General features: G+C 42.8%; 1 protein-coding gene across 4 annotated transcripts in view; it reads right to left on the bottom strand.

Moving 5' to 3' along the window:
- The window catches only part of LOC143282945 (excitatory amino acid transporter-like), a 93,900-nt gene that overhangs the window by 62,429 nt on the left and 13,802 nt on the right, over positions 1 to 17,669 (bottom strand). For 2 of the 4 annotated variants that reach the window (XM_076588848.1, XM_076588850.1), the window contains exon 2: positions 5,408 to 5,665. The exons of 1 other annotated variant lie outside the window; for it this stretch is intronic. The gene's annotated coding sequence lies outside the window, so the exon portion shown is untranslated. Of the gene's footprint in view, positions 1 to 5,407; positions 5,666 to 8,441; positions 8,461 to 17,669 lie in introns of those variants that run through there. One more of the 4 variants, XM_076588849.1, reaches the window with a different exon arrangement.

Raw genomic sequence — 17,669 nt, forward strand, 5'->3', positions numbered from 1 at the left:
GTAAAAAATCTCCACCCTTTACCCACCAGGCGCCGTGATTCGAACCCGGGACCCTCAGCCTGAAAATCCAACTCTATAACCACTCGGCTATTGACACGGTCACGCATACGCGCTCACACACACATACACACATCCTTCAAAGGGGAGCAGACGATTGTGTAATAAAAACCAAAATGGTTTGTGCTTCAAAAATGACGTTTGCAAAGTTTATTCTGGATGTTGTCGTAAAATTAACACACACACACACACACACACAGAGAGAGAGAGAGAGAGAGAGAGAGAGAGCAAGAGCAAAACACCATCAATGTAAACAAACACTATCCTCCTTTTCCCACCCTCCATCCAATCCTTAAAAAAAAAAATCCGTAAAAACCAGTTCCACTTTCCAACCCAGGTCGCTCCCCCAATTTACCTGTTCTTCAAACATGTCCAGATTAAACGGAGCCAAGGCGAACTTCAAATGAAGCCAACGACGAAATCCTGTCACAAAACACGACCCCTCCACCCTCCCACCCCTTTAGTCCTCAAAGAACAGTCAGCCCCCACCCCCACCCCACCTCCCCTTAGGTCTCCAAGAAGAATCAGCCTCCCTCCCCTCCATTCGCCTTCCTTTTCGCCCTTAAGTCCACAAAGGATGCTCAGCTGATCGGAAACTCAGTCCACCTTGCCTGGCGTAGGACAGCAAACACACGGTAATTAAACTTCCTCTCTGGTTCCTGCTCCTGCCTGATCAACACAGAAAGACAGAAGGAAGAGGAGGAAGAAAAAGCAAAGTCAGGAAGAAAGATCCAGCAGATGAAAAGAACTTTAAAACCAGAGGAGGGACGGTCCTCAAAGAATGGAATGGTCGTTTGGCCGGTGAGTTGATAATTGATACCTGGCTCGGATGTTAAAAAGAAAAAGGACCCAGACTGTCAAGCCATGTTTTCCCACCAATTCTTGTGATATAAAGTAATAAATTTATATAAAAAAATAATAAATAAAACAACTTCAAAATCTACCCCCGTAGATTAAACACACACACACACACAAAAACAACCGAGATACTCAATCCATATATGTGACCTGTCATTACATACCCACCTCTCCCTCTTTCTCTCTCTCTCTCTGTATATATATATATATATATATATATATATATATATATATATACTCTCTCTCTCTCTCTCTCTCTCTATATATATATATATATATATATATATATAGAGAGAGAGAGAGAGAGAGAGAGAGAGAGAGACGCTTGGACCACTATCATGGGTTTTGATGAGAACAACATTTCATCTAAGATGTTTGTTTTGTTGCTGCGTTGAACTGACCTCCAAACTCATTAAAAATAAATAAATTAATTAAATTAAAAAAACAAAAACAAAAAGAACCAACGCTTTCCGAACATTTTTTTATGACTTCTTGGATATTCATCTCAGCCAAGCCGGAAAAATGCCCACCTGACATTTTTTACCTCCTTGCCACAACTTCTCAGCGTCTAATCCCCATCACCTCCATTTCATTGTTCACACCGCCTGACCCCCTGGTCCTATTTTCTTTGACTGTCCAACCGCTACCCTCCCTCCCAATCCGATTTTTCCCCCACCTCATTTTCCCTTCGCGTCCCACCGCGTTATCTTCCCGCCACATTTTCCTTCGTCTTTTACATTTATTTTTTTCTTCCGAATCCTAGTTGAAGGATTTCGTGTATGGAGAATAACCGCATTTGTTAGGCCTTCGTCTCCGAAAGGAGGAAAGGTATACAAGTGCATGTTACTCGGAGGAAAGTTATACAAGTGCATGTTGCTGCACTGATTTGCCCCTTTCCGTCGAATATTTTTCCCCCAAAGAATAACAATACCACACACTTTATCTTTAAAAGGTGACGTGAAAAAATAACTCACCAACAAATATGTTGTGTGAAGGAAGAGGTTAAAAAAGTCAAAAGAAAGGAAAAGTAAAATAAACGAAACGAAATGAAAACAACAGCTGTGTGTCCCGAACTCGGGTCAGCTGGTTTGTTAGGTAAGGGTGCAAACACCACAGCGGGAAAAGCACAGCTATTTTCCTGTATGTACAACTCCACAAAACTTACACGCAATGCTGCTTTTACACTACACGTTCCGTCATTATCAGCAAGATTAAATTTACTGCACGTGCTTATCTATTGTTCAATTTGCAACGATCTTGGCCTCTTGTTTCACACCATACCAAACTTACTGTTTCGGGTGTTCTGTTTTTCGTGGTGTTCGGGAAAGCCTTTTGTTTTTACTTTTCTGCGTGTTGTTGTTGTTGTTGGTGGTGGTGGTGGTGGAGGTGTTTTCACGTTTTCGGTGTTCAGATTTTGTTTTTCGGTGTTTTATCTTTTCCCGGTAATTTGATTTTTTTTTCCAAAGTGTTTTAATTTCGGTCTTTTCATTTCTTCGATATGTTCTCTTTAACTACATTTCATACATTTCTGTTACTTTATACCGAGGTTTCCTCTATTTCTCTGTTTTCGTTTTCTATTTCGGTGTTTTCTCCGTATTCGGAGTTAACTAGAACCAAAATCTTTGACGCTGAGTGCTGCAACTGTTTATTTAAGTGAAGTACCGCTAGAATCCAGCAAATTGTTGGTAACGAGAGGAAGACGCTAAAAATAATGATGTCGTCACCTCGGTGGGTCTCTTCTCATATATTTACATTTCTTCAACCCTCTAAATATACATACGAACCATATCACACTCTCAGGTCACGAAATGAAAAAACTATTGAGGATTCCAAAACGAAAATCTTAAGATTGTTGGCGAACGTGTTTTCAGTTTCAAAGCCCTATCTGTTTGGAACTCACTGCCTGTGTGACTTCCAAAACATAACCACACACACACACACACACACACACACATATATATATATATATATATATATATATATATATATATATATATCGGTATGCCTTGTGCTCTCATTGAAAAACCGACTCAGTTTCTGAGCGTGTGTGTGTGACTGACTTTTTAAGCGAAGTGTGTGTAGTGTGAAGGAGGGGGGTGACAGAAACTCAGGGGGGAGGGAGTCGGGGGGAGGGAGAAGCAGGTGGTATGGTGCGCAGGTGTGTGACTTTGTATATGGTTCTGCACTTGTTTGCTAGGTACACAGGATGAGTGATGGAGACATAAAAAAGGAACAAAGATTAAAAGTGGGGTGGGGAGAGAGAGAGAGTATAGGGCAGGCAAAAAGGACACGCACGCACACGCACACGCGCGCGCACACACACACACAAGCGCGCGCGCGCACGCACTCACACACACACACACACACACACACAAACAAACGCGCGCGCAATTAAAAAAAAAAATTGAGACAAGAACACAAAAACTGCCTGAGAAATAAAAATCAACTGCAATCACAATGAAAACTGCAACACGCTCGGAAAGGACGGAGAAAGGAATAAGACAGGAATAAAAGACAGGAAGTGGGACCGGAGGACATGCAGAGAAAGGGGTTGAGGGGGGGGGGAGAGAGGGGGGGGAGGAAAGAAGAGAGAGAGACAGAGACAAAGAGAGAAGTAGAGAGAGGACGGGGGGGTGGGGGGGGATTGGCAGAGAGAGCCTGAAACAGTGAGAGAGGGGGAAAGAGAGAGACACACAGAGAGAAAGAGTAAGAGAGAGGAAGAGAGAGAGAGACAGACACACACACCCTCAAACTCGCGCTGATCGAACTGTTTGCGTCTCTCTCTCTCTCTCTCCTTTCTTTCCCACTGTCCTTTCTTTCAAAAGCACGAAACTCCTTCAACTCCTGCTTCTTTACCTACTTGTTCCTGTCGCGCGCGCGCGCGCACACACACACACACACACACACACACACGCACGCACGCGCGCGCGCACTTTTTCCTATCCAATAAAGCGAAAATTGCAAGAAAATACGTTCCACCTCTTCAGCTATCCACAGACACCACACAATCTGTCAACCTCATACTGACTGAACACGATCTGTCAGTGTCATATTGACTGTACACAATCTGTCGACGTCATATCCACAATAAAGCGTGTTTAGTGAACTTACATCACGCATTCGTAACGAACAGGTGTGTCTATTCACGTGGCAATACCAAAAACCGCCAAAATATTTCACCGAATTAAATATAACTGGGTATAGTTTTAAAACGAACAACTAGTAAATAAGATTACAACAACGCAAACAGCAGTCAACTACAAACGAAGTTAATTAATGATGATTACGATGATTTTTCCTAAATACCGTTGGGTCAAAAATATGTTATTTGACGTGATACTTAATCAGGAGGAAATATGTGTATATAAAAGCAAAAATAATTCTGTTGACGATGGAAATCGTTACCCTATAAATTATTCAAAAATAACAAAACTGATTTTCCAGTTCATCTTATTATTAGTTCACGTCATAATTGGAAGCAATTATGGAAGCGCACGCTAATGAAAGCACGCCCCCATGAATATAATGTACGCAAATACGCACAAGCATCGCCCACTCTAACTCCTCTCCCCTCCCCTCCACCCTCTCTCTCTCTCTCCTACACACAAAAACACTCCCACATAACACACCCCACCCCAACCCCACACAGAAAGAGAGAGACGGAGAGAGAGAGAGAGGGGGGGGGAGCAACAAGGATAAAAAGCGAGACAGACAATATAAAACAAAATGAACAACTAAACGTCAACAGAGTCATAACGAATTACTTACAAACAAGAAAAAACAAACATAATCCCATATAAAATAAATGCCGACACAGACTATTGAGCAGTCTAAATTAATTCACTATATCCACGACAGCTCTGTGCGCATGGCAGCAAGCATGTAGATGGTCCAAAAACTGAACACAGCTAAGTGACAGGGTAAAATCGGTCATAATATGTCAAATCCACGCTTGTAACAACGAGTGAAAGTGAGATTTACATACCACAAATGCAGAAAAAAAAAGACGAATATGAAACTGAAAGATGGCTGAAAATAGATAAATAAAAATAATAAATAAATAACAAAATGAATATTGTACAAACACAAAGCTGTCATCGTAAACAAAACATCTAAAATTTCGACATGGTAAATACACAAAACATAACAATAACTCAACACTAGAAAACCTATCAAGAACGGTGTCACCAAAAATGTAATGAAGAAAAACGAAACCTAGAGTAAAACCATGTAAACCGAGTAACAGACTGAAACGGCTGAAACACGCCCATCAGCTCAATGTGGTAATCAGCAAAATAATAATCATCAGAACAATCATGATGATATTTTGAAACAGCCGACTGAAAGCCATCGCTAAAACAGTGGAAGCAAAACGGTTGACAGAAGGTTCGTCAGAAGCTTTGTCAGTCGTGCAACAAAACAACACAACGCAAAACAAAACAGATATGAACAATAAACAAACAACAATAAAACAAAAATAGCACGAACTCACCTGAAGCAACGAACGACGCAGTGCGCTGCGAGAGAACAGAAAGAGAACACGGTTTGAAAGGTCCCCCCCAAAAAAAGGCGTATAAAAAGTACTGGAGCTGTGATGAGGCTGAAATGATGAGAGTCGTCACTTTATTTCCCCTCTAACGTCTGGCTCGGTAGCCGTGCTGCTGCCGCTGATGATGATGTTGCTGATGTTGCTGCTGCTGGCAGAGTGCTGTTGCTGCTGATACTGCTGGCGAGACTTCCTGCCTTCCTCCTGCGACACACAATGGTCGGTCTTCAAAGACGTGAATCTCTCTATCTCTATCTCTCTCTGTCCCCCCCACCCCACCCCTTCTTTCACCCTGTCTCTTCCTCTGCTCGCTGTATGGATTTCTCCTCCCTCCCCCACTCTCTCTCTCTGTCTCTCTCTGTGCTATGCTGTGCTATGCTATGCTATGCTCTGTGTGTGTGTGTGTGTGTGTGTGTGTGTGTGTTCTCAAGTATGTAGTGGTATTTCGTGTGAGTAGCCTGTAACTGTGCGGATACGTGTCATCTATGTGTGTGTGTGTAAGTGAATGGTAATGATGCTTCGCTCAATTCGATTGTAATGAAATCGACAAGCTGAGCAAGAAAAACCAAGGCATCACCGAACACAAGATCGTGTTATTTTCGCTGCACTGGAACCAATTGAGGCGTTGTTTCATTTAGGTATCTCAGCTGAATAAATCTGAAACAATCTTCACATCATGCGTGTTTTGTAACCAAACTGAAGTGAATAAATGCTTGTGGCTATATCTATGTCCCTTGGTGCCTCTCTCTCTCTCTCTTTATTTTATTTTATTTGTTTGGGTTTTTTTGTTGTTGTTTTTTGTGGGGGTTTTTGTTGTTCTTGTTTTGTTTTGTTTTACCGCGCGCGCATGTGTGTGTGTGTGTGTGTGTGTGTGTGTGTGTGTGTGTGTGTGTGTGTGTGTGTGCGTGTGTGAATGAATGCAAGTGCCCAGTGTTTGTTCGCTCACGCTCTCTCTCTCTCTCTCGCGCTCCCTTCCACCCCCCACCCACCACCCCACCCTCATACCTCAGAACAAGGAATGAATTAGACCAATGAATTGCTGTTTTTCTTTTCCTATCTTTGAAAAGAAGCGCTGTGACCTTCAAATCAAAGGCTGCAAACAAATCCCAGGGCAGCTGCTCCTCTCATCGACTATACAGGCACACGCAAATAAGAAAAAAATAAAGTCTTTCGGCACATCCGTATTCTAAACGAGCTGACTGACAAACACAAAAATAACACCGCCCATTAGTCCTCCGTACGTAATAAAGCAAGGGATGAAATGAAAGAAGAAGAAGCAAAAGGGAAGGAAAAGAGGAGGACTACTGTTAGTTTACTCAGTTGACTGGGTGGTAAAGAAGAAAAAAAAGACAACTGGAAATGTAACGACTGTTTGTCGTTAGTCAGGAGAAAAACAGAGATGAGGAAAAAAAAACCGCTGTTGGTTTGTTGGTTGGTTGGATGGCTGGCTGGCTGGATGATTTTGTTTGTTTTTGTTTTGTTTTGTTCGCTCGTTCCTTCCTGCCTTCTTTCTTTTTTTAACATTTTTATTTACTATATGCACGGTATCAGACGGATCTAAAAACTTCCCGTGCCTTCACTTGAAATATAAAAAAAATGGAGAAAAAGGCTTTCTATTTCACAGTTATTTGTATGCACACGTAATTATCTACGCCAGAGGCAGTTAACCAGAACCAGATAAAATTATCCCCAAGAGTTTCGGGGCAAGATATCTGAGTGTAAAAGGGAGGAGAGAGATGTCTTTGGTCTTTTAATATAGCGTGCGAAACACAAATAGAAAGAATCCAGTGGGTGGGTCCACCATTTCAAATGTGAACACTGAAAGATACGTTTCGTTATCATTCTTTCTCCGGAAGGGACTGTGTTTTGATAAAATTCTTTCTCTGAGGGGGCCTATGTTTTGATAACATTCTTTCTCCAAAGGGGACTGTGTTTTGTTTATATTCTTTCTTTTTAATTGCATCCCTCCAAAGGGACTCTTTTGTTTACATTTTTGTCCAAAGGCGACTGTGTTTTGTTTATAAGGTTATCCGAGGGGGACTGTACTTTGTTAAAAAAAAAATGTACCTCCAAATGGGACAGTGTTTTGTTAGCATTCTTTCTCCGACGAGGACTGTATTTTGTTAAAAAAATAAATAAATAAATAAATAAGTTCCTCCAAAGGGGACAGTGTTTTGTTACATTCTCCAAAGGGGACTGTCTTTTGTTAACTTTCTTTCTCTAAATAAAAGGGGGCTGTTTCGTTAACGTTATTCCCCAAAGGAGACAACTGTATTCAGATTTTCTCTCCACAAGGGGTAGCATTTTGTTAACATTTTCTCCACATGGCCGGGACAGCGTTTTGTTTGTATTCATTCTCCAAAAGGAACTAACTGTCCATGTTCATCTTGCACGGAGAACTGATGTTCGGGACGAGCGGGACGTACTGAGCTATGTGCTATCGGGATGAAAACTAACCCAGTGTACAGGTCAGTGGTGGAGGGCGAACCCCAGAGCACTTCAAACCGCTGGTCATCGCCATGCCTGCCCCGCACTTATCTCACGGAGCTCTACCGATGCCAGCTGAAAAACTCGACGAAGACTTAATAAGAAGCGCAGGTTCCGAGTGCATGCGAGATTCACCTCTGACAATTTTCTGAATGAGCATCACGTCTCCCCCAATTTCTCGAACAATTCAAGATGTGGCAGCTACAAACTTTGCAGAATAATAGTCATCTTCGCTTCCCATGTGGGAATACTACCAGTTAATTCATCACACATTCTGAGTCGATGTCGACTGGAATCGGAATGGGTTGGGTCAGTTTTATGAGACTGATTAAAAAAAACACCTTTTTTTCAAGCAAAGCATACGTATGGTACAATGCATGCTATACTGACTCACAGCTGTACACAATATTCAAGCACGAATCCTAATAGAATGAGGCCATGCACTCCAAACTGACATGACAATACACAAAATAAATTTAAAGCGGGCACTTACTGATAGTCACGAGCGTGCTTCCTCTCGACAGGGAAAGTAACTTACACCATGGGTCATGCAAACAATTGCCAGTTTTATTCAACGCTCTCTGCCTCTGATTCATAGGCGGCAGGCCTACTTTCTCCACGAAATTCAGCCGGATTTCCTAAACATCGTTCATCGCTGGTGTCATCACCAATTATATTCAAATAATGTTTCTTAATTCTTTTTGTTTTTACATTAAGAATACTAGTTATTACCTGCAGTGTGTGGATGTATGTATGAAACGATGTATGTGATATTTTTTACCTTTGTATCTTCGTAATATTTGTAGGGGCTGTTGTTAGCTTTTACATTTATGGTCCCCATGTTGTTTACTTGTCTATGTTGTGATAATGCACCTGACCAAATTTCTCCAGTTGGAGATAATAAAGTTATTCTTATCTTATCTTCTTATCTTATCTATCGCAGCCCAAATGTACTTCATAAGTCTGTATTATCCTTTGCAGGACCCTGTCGTAAAGGCCGTATAAGTTCACATGTTTCAACTGAAAAGGTGTAGAACGTTTCAACACTTCTTTTTGGTATTTGTAGTACATGAAATTAAAAACAGAACGGATGAAATGACTCAGTTCAAATGATATAATCTTAAACAGCTTAAAAAAAATCTTTTTCAAGCAGAAACATTTTCACTGGCAAAATATCAACAACTTCAGGAGACAAAAGAGGCCACCCTGTACATGACAAACAAAGTGAATGAATAAAAAATAATTTTAAAATATCATGAAGAACAAGCGATACAAAACGGGGATGAGTGGGGAGTCGACACAAAAATAAAGCTCGTGTTACAACAGAAGCTGGGCTAATAAAGATGACAAAGCCATCAAAGTGCTAGTGGATGTGGATACCATTTGCTGAAATGACATGCAACACCAAATGGCCCGAAATAATGAAAACGTAAAGTAACGTGTTTCACAGCTGTTCCCTAATGTGCAAAAAGCTGACACATGAAACACCTGAACAACACAACAGCACTTCGTGCCACCAGTCCTGTGCACCGATGCCACGCCACGTCACACCGCACTCATTACCTCTCTCTCCGGGTACAACCTTTTTGTTGGCTCACGTGTTTACACACAACATGATTCGCTGTGTAATAACATGGTGTTCGTCTGTCTGTCTGTCTCTTTTTTTCTCTCTCTCCTTAATCCTTGAGAAAGAAAAAAACGTCCAGAGTTCTCTCTCTCTCTCTCAGTGTGTGTGTGTGAGAGAGAGAGAGAGAGAGAGAGAGAGAGAGAGAGAGAAGAGAGTGAGAGAGAGAGAGAGAGAGAGAGAGAGAGTGTGTGTGTGTGTGTGTGTGTGTGTGTGTGTGTGTGTGTGTGTGTGTGCTCCGCTTGATAAACCTGAACAAATTCATTCTCTCTTCAATAACTTTGTACGTAAAGACCAAATTTTAGATTAAACATTGACGGAAAAAGTCTTTCCATTCACACCAACAAAGGGTCTTCCACCACGGCACCACAACAAGAGTTAATGGCAGAGCTACGGGTCTGTAGCAACTGGAAACGTGCTGGGAATGCTTCCACGGATGCCTGAAGCAAGGTTGGAATGCTAGACTTGACTGCATGGCCTGACGATAAACCTGACAGAACTCGTCCACGCAACCTGAGTGAGTGCAACAGCGCAGGAAAGCACACGAACAGCAGTGACCGCGGAAAACGGAGATGCTGGTGAGTCGTTCCCCATCTATTTTCAGCACACCTGGGGTTGTTTGTTTTTTGTTTGTTTGTTTTTTTGTTGTTTTTTTGTTTTTGTTTTTTTGGGGGGTCTTCGTGCATGCGCTTGAAGTCCTACCGCTTTCTCTATTCTCAAGCTCCTCGATAATTTCATAACAGTGCTGTTCAGTAACGTGAGCACTGTACAACACAAAGAGCTTGAGAGAAGACGGTGGCAAGTCAGCCATGTGACACCCATAACTTTTACCATACACTATCTTCTCCTGTCATATACATGATTGTCCACGCTTGTCTAAGGTTTTTTTTTAAGGGGAAATTTTGGTACGTAGAACTTTTCTTTGGCCGCATGGGGGTATTTTCATGTTCCGTGGAATGCTTACACGTTTACTGCACGTGGGGCTTCGTTTTGTTGTCCTATTCGAAAGACAAGCATCCAAACCACCACTCACGGCGCGGAATGGGGCGGTAGTTAGATGAGAGAAAAAAACTCGACCGTGAAAAGACAGGGGTGAGGAAGGGAGGCATGTTTTTCAGTCATATTTATTTATTCGTTTTATCGTATTTGTGACTGCAACTCAAGGGAAGGACTGGCCTTTGCGGTCACTCTGGCCCTAAACCGCTACTCCTTTATTGTCAAAATCTAAGTGCTGACAGAGACAGATGGAGCAGGGAGGTTGCGTCTGCGGTCCTCAGGTTTCCCCCAACGACTACTCTGTAGTTATGGGCCTGAGGCTGAGGCAGGCTGATGTTTAATACTTCGGTACGACACTGGTAGGTGACTGCGGTATCTGTACGAGTCTGCTGATGTTAAAAACTACGGTACGAGGCAGACACAGACAGATTCCAGAATAAATCGAGATGGATAGTCTGTTCTCTCACTGACGTTTTCAAAAACACACTCTGACACCTTTTCCCTGTACGCATTTTATTAGTTTTGGGGGACATGGCAAAGGGAAGTAGACCCCGCCCTCTCCACTCCCTCCCTCCCTCTTCTCTCTCTCTCTCTCTGTCTGTCTCTATGCGCTCTATACTCTCTCTCTATGCTCTCTATAGTCTGTCTCTCTCCCATCCCCCCCACTCCACCCTCCACTCCTCTATGGTGTTCCCTGTCTTGTAAACACATGCTGACGCTTTGAAGACGCGAAGGAACGCATGGAACACCCGACACCACTGTGTGAGAAACAAACCTGGGCGCCACATGGGCATGTTCATCTCTCTGGGCTGACAATACATGGTAAGGAGGAAAAGCAAGCACTAGTGGTGTGTAGTGGCGGGAAAGAAGGCATTGCAGAGAACGACGCGTGGTTTTTTTGTCTCGCGACAAACGGCGCACGTGGCATTTGGTGCGTGCGCAATCATATTTATATGCATGCGTGCAGATGGTGTGAAGATGAGGGTGCAGGGAGCGAGGAAGGTTGTGGGGGCAGAGAAAGAGAGGCAGCTGACACTCAGCGCTCGTTGACCTCATTTCTTGAGATTTTTTGTGTTCTTTTAATTCAATTCTTTTTCTCTTCTTCTCTGTTCCATTTCAGGTTATTCCCATTTTTGACAGCAGATTTGGGAACTTTATTTTATTGTTTACATTCAGTTAAGGAAAACAAAACATACCAAATACAAAGGTCTCTAATCTCTCTCTCTCTCTCCCCATACATCCATTCCACACACACACACACACACACACATATATATATATATATATATATATATATATATATATATATATATATACACACACACACACACACACATAGTAAGCCAGAGAAGAAAGTGCAGTTTGGATGTATTCGCCAAAATAAATGGTCACTTGATGCGCGCGCACGTGTATGTGTTTGTGTATGTGGTGGAGTTGTTGAGATAAGAGAGACAGAGACAGAGAGATTGTGGATGCAGAGAGAGAGAGCAGAGGTGTTGCGCGCGTGCGTGTGTATGTGTGTGAGCCTGCGCACGTGTGTACGAGGGGTATGGTGAAAACGGAAGCAATCTGCATATGACCGGGGGAATACAGACAGGAGAAAAATACAACACACATGTTTTCTTCATCCCTTCAGAGACAGATACATACGCGTGTGCACTTACAACAACCGTTGGTACTGTGCATGACAGTGATTCGTGCGCGTTAACCTTTGCGAAAGTGTGTGCGTGAGAGAGACGGAAAGGAGCACTGGAGTCATGTGAGTGAAATGGAAGGGGATGAGGTGAGAGTGGGGGGCGGAAACTGTCTTACCCATTACACTATCGTGGCTCCTTAACTGACGTTCAAAAATATAACACTTAAACATGCTTTTTTAAAGGGCGATAAATCGACTGCGGCATTCGCAGTGAGAACGCTGTTTAAATAACATTATTCTGGTGTATCTTGGGCATTCAAAAAATCTTTAAGGGCAATTTAAAAATTCTTTTTAAGTCCGCGGTGAAGGAGACGTGGCTATCGCTGCAATCACACTGCAACATTTATCCGTTTTCTCTGGATCTAGATAGCTGTCCAAGTTTAGTTACACCCGGTTGACACGGTCGATTCAATTTCTCTTTTATGTTCATTCTAGTTTTATAGTTTTAAAGTTGATATGACAATGGAATATTTTGTTGAACTAATAACATGTAGAGTCAAGTACAAGTACTTCTAAACGTCGTATGAAGTGAAAAGAACTTCATTTTGAGAAAAGTCAAGACTGGTAAAAATTTTGCATTTCATCAATTCAAGGGTATTAACTCTCATGGTTTAGTATTTCTAACTGTGAATTCCGACTGATTCTGTGGATATTTTTATGGCAGTTTGGGGCATAATCCAGTAAGTGATGAGGCATTCACAAATCTTTCTCTGAATAAATATTTAACGGTCTCCTTCTCCAACTTTCCATCACACGTTATCGTGTATTGTCGATTGAATATAGGATTGAACGGGCAGGTCAACAACTTGAAACAAAATGGCGTCGTTCGCGTTCGCGAAGAATATATCGAATATGAGCACGCGCTTTGAATATGTATAAATATGTGTACGCAGTTGATTTTTGCCCATGACCTTCAGAGCTCAGCCAACAGATCTATAAAGTCCACTCGTCGTATTGATTTTAGTATTTTCCGAAAAAGACCACTTGGGCGAATGAACATAGTGAAAGCCCTGTACACTGAGAGTAAAACACACAAGCTTTTTATATATTGAGTATAATTTCAAAATGTAATGTTTAAGATGAGAAAGATCAGTTTAAAGCAAATGAAGCCCCCCAGCATTAATTACAGATTAATTTCCCTTTTTTACTATCTGCACCAAAGACATGCAAAATAAATATAACTTTCTTGCTTAGTAAAAGAAGTTCCTGTTTGAACAAAAAGTGATAAAAATGACTGCTCTTCTTGTTGTGTCAGAATATCAGATCAAAGTACCAAGTTTTGAGAACAAAAGAAATATAAATATAACAGTAAATGCAGTTCGCATATAATTTGGCTTCTTTTTTATATTTTTGTTGTGCCTATCCCAGAGGTACAATATTGTTTTAAACAAGATGACTGGAAAGAACTGAATTTTTCCTATTTTTTATGCCAAATTTGGTGTCAACTGACAAAGTATTTGCAGAGAAAATGACAATGTTAAAGATGACCACGGACACACAAACACACACACACACACACACAACCGAACACCGGGTTAAAACATAGACTCACTTTGTTTACGCAAGTGAGTCAATAAAAAGTACCCTTGACTCCAAAAGCAGCTCTTACGTCTGCTTTCATAAATTCAAAACATGCACGGACACACATCCCCTCCACCCAACCTCATTTCTCCCTCATACACAAACTTGTTTTATCTCTCACACACACACACACACACACACACACACACACACACACACACATATACCACTTCCTCCGTTCCCCTCTTTACCCCACCCCCACCCCTCCCCCCCTAAATACCTTCCTCTCTGTGTGTAACGGTGTAAGAGAGGAAACTTTCAGACCGAAGACAGACATTATTTGTACACACAATCTTTCGCTACCAGCTGAAGAGAAGCATTCCCATAGAAGCAAATAAAAGCGAACCTTACTCCCCATAAATAGGCAGGGATCTGTTTTCAGGAGTCAGGACTGTTCCCTACCTCGCCTGAGCACTCAATGACAAGTAAGCCATTTGTGTGTGTGTGTGTGTGTGTGTGTGTGTGTGTGTGTGTGTGTGCAATCACAAACCAAACAGGTCTTAAAATATCCATATGGAAGCATACCTGAAACGGTTTATGAGGACCAGTTACTACTTAATTATAACAATCAGATGGGTTAGAAATCAACTGGACATCATATCATGAGCTAGGTGAGCTCAATAGGTAGTGCACGACACGCCCAGTACAGATCCAAATCAGTGGTCGATGAACTTACTACCCAAAAATATTTACGATATCAAATATACAGCTGGGTTGTAGTGCTTTATTTACACTTGTTTCAGTTTCTGTTGAAGAAAAAGAAGACACTGACACATTCCTTGATTTATCTTTGCATGCAATGAGCTCATGTCTCTTGAGGTGTGGTGTCCATTTGTTAAAGCTCTGGATTTGTCCAAGAGAAATCCTTCTAATCCCTCGTGGGTTGTCGTCCCTTCTTAATGGCATCTACAAAGCTGCGGATCTCTTGGTATCCCTGGCGGCATTGTCATCACCGTAATCCATCATCGAAAAAAACCCAAAAACAATGCTGTGTGACCTTTGAAGTACCAGCTGTCGTGATGACCCTCGGTTTCCGAATTCTTCACATTTTCCATGACCATGGTGTGTTTGTGTCAAGCCGGCGTCGACAAGTTACTGCATGGGGACCTGTCGCTGGAGAGACGCGGTAACGTTCTGTTTTTGAAGAGGGGTAGTCGTTGAGGGAGTTGGGGGGGTCGTGGTGGGGGGGCGGTGGGCGGGGCGGGGAGAGGGGGAGAATAGAGGGGATGGGAAGGAAGTCAAGCTCCGCGACTGAACAACAATTATTGTCACCAGCAGGGGACTTGGCAGGTGGTATCCCGCTGTGTGGAATCAAACACTTAACGCCAGTGCCACTGAAGTGACTCAGACGTTGTGACTGGTGTTCTCTGTGGTGGGTGGTCCTGTGACTAACCGGCGCTGATGGCTCTCCGTGAACGCGGGGAAAGCGAGAGATGAGGAGAGCCAGATTATAGCTGAGCAATGGAAGATTCGCGATGAGCGGCGTGAGAGAAATAAAGTCATTTGAGAGGTCGCAGCAGATGGAGCAACCACATACACATGTCAAAGAGGGCAGCCATGAGAAAAAACAACAACAACAACAACACACACACACACACACACACACAAACACACACGTGTTTAAAATCATAAAAGTGAAGAGACGTTAAACCAAGCACCTCTCCTCCCTCTGTCTTTTCCTCTCTCCTTTCCTCTTATCTCCTCTTCCCCCCCTTTAGGAAAGAGGTGGCAGACTGGTTAAGACGCCCATCTGCCAATACAGCGTCCATGAGGGTCTGGACTCGAATCCCGCTCTCGCCCTTTCTCCCTAGTTTGGCAGGAAATCAAACTGAGCGTTTTGTCATTCGGATGAGACGATAAGCCAAGGTCCCGTGTGCAGCACGCACTTGGCGCACTGATTAAGTACTCATGGCAACAGAAGGTTGTTGCCCTCTGGTAAAATTCTGTAGAAGAAATGTGCTCTAATATGAACACAAATATACAGGCATTCACTCAAGACCTGCGTTGAGTCATGCTGCTGCCAGGCATCTGCCTAGCAGATGTGGTGTAACGTATATGGATCTGTCCGAACGCAGTGACCCCTCCTTGAGAAACTGAAACCTCCCTCCCTCCCATTCTCTCTGACGGAAGAGAGATTTGGTTAACTACACACATCCGCCAGCCGTAATCACCATACTCAGATCTGTCCAAAAATTGCTGGCCTCACAGGTCGCTCCCCTTGTGACCCTGACCTTTGACATAATCATCGTATGTTCAGAACCAGAACCACCTATCTCCAAATTGGTCATTTTCAGAAATCGTCAATTAAGATATATTCAATGGGCTTGAATGATGGTCTTCGTGCTTTGGTGCACATGACTCAAAAACAACCATTTCGGTGTTAATCATAATGCAAATTCGAGGGGAAATTGCTTGAAATTTATCGGACTTTCCCTTTCTGTCGACTCTCTCACTTCGTCAAAATGTGCACGTATCACACTGACCACAAAGATGGATGCGAGATGTTAGCTTGTTGCAGATCAGTGCACTACTCAGTTACTCCCTTCTTTCATGCCACAATTTTCAATTTCTCAAGGCGTCGATGCGTTGAGGCAAACCCATTTACGCTATGCCATTTCTGCTAGGCAGATGCCTGGCCAGCAGCATAACCCAACGCGCTGATTCAGGCCTTCAGTGCATGCATATATATATATATATATATATATATATATATATATATATATATATATATATTTGTGCATCTTTCACAGTCGATTTCATATCCAGAATTTTACCATAGGACAACCCTTTTGTTGCCATGGGCTCTTTTTCAGTGCGCTAAGTACATGCTGCATACGGTGTTTTGGTTTAATCTCATCCGAATGACTAGACGCTCAGTTTGATTTTCCAGTCAAACTTGAGAGAAATGGTGAGAACGGGATTCGAACCCAGATCCTCACTGGACACTGTATTGGCAGTTAAGTGTAATCTTAACCGTTCTGCCACATTGCTACTTGCCACAGTCATGCTTCAGTGAAGTGCGCGCTTGTTTACACTCAGGGCCGCCCTCTGAAGGGAAGCTCACAGCCACAGGCATATATCATTCACATCTGGGCTGGCTGCTGAGTTAGATAATATGCCAGCACACTGCTGACTTCTCTCACAATCCCAAAAGGCTGCAGTGTGCGACTCTGACCCGATCTTTCCACTCTGATTCTCAAGGGAACATTTTCAGACAGAGCAACTGCGCTGGTGGCATTTAACAACGGGATGCAAGGAACAATGCAAAAACCATTTATTATGTATTCCTCACTAATCATTCGGCAAATGAATATATCTCTTTGTGCAAATTGTGTATATATATGCAAGCAAACTACCCGAAACTGCACACACAAAAAAATATGAAAAATTAGACACGGATAGTGGCTCTGAATAAATGACACGCAGGTCCAGCACACATTACCGTTCTCTCTGCGCATCAGAACGTTCAGTTATCAAACCTATTCAGTGCGTTTGTATACGTAGGGAGGTCGCTTGGGGGAGAGGGGGTGGGGGGCAAGTTGGGGAGGGGGAAGGAGCGGGGGGCGGGAGAGGGGTTCTGGTTGTGGTTGTGAAGATGAAGATAAGAGGTGAACGAGTGCTAAACCGTTCAGTGTGGCACGTCTCCCTGGCTGTGATCAAGTTTCGCAGTCCCTCACTTTCACGGTCTTCATCGTTTTTTTCCGTTCAGTTTTTCTGTATTTCTGTGTGTGTGCGTGTGTACGATGCGCGCGCACGCGTAAGCATGCCTTCGTGCGTTTATACTCCGTGCGTGCGTGCATGTGTGAGTACGCGCGCGCGCGTGT

The sequence above is a fragment of the Babylonia areolata genome, chromosome 6, assembly GCF_041734735.1.
Source record: "Babylonia areolata isolate BAREFJ2019XMU chromosome 6, ASM4173473v1, whole genome shotgun sequence".
Classification (NCBI taxonomy): Eukaryota; Metazoa; Mollusca; class Gastropoda; order Neogastropoda; family Buccinidae; genus Babylonia; species Babylonia areolata.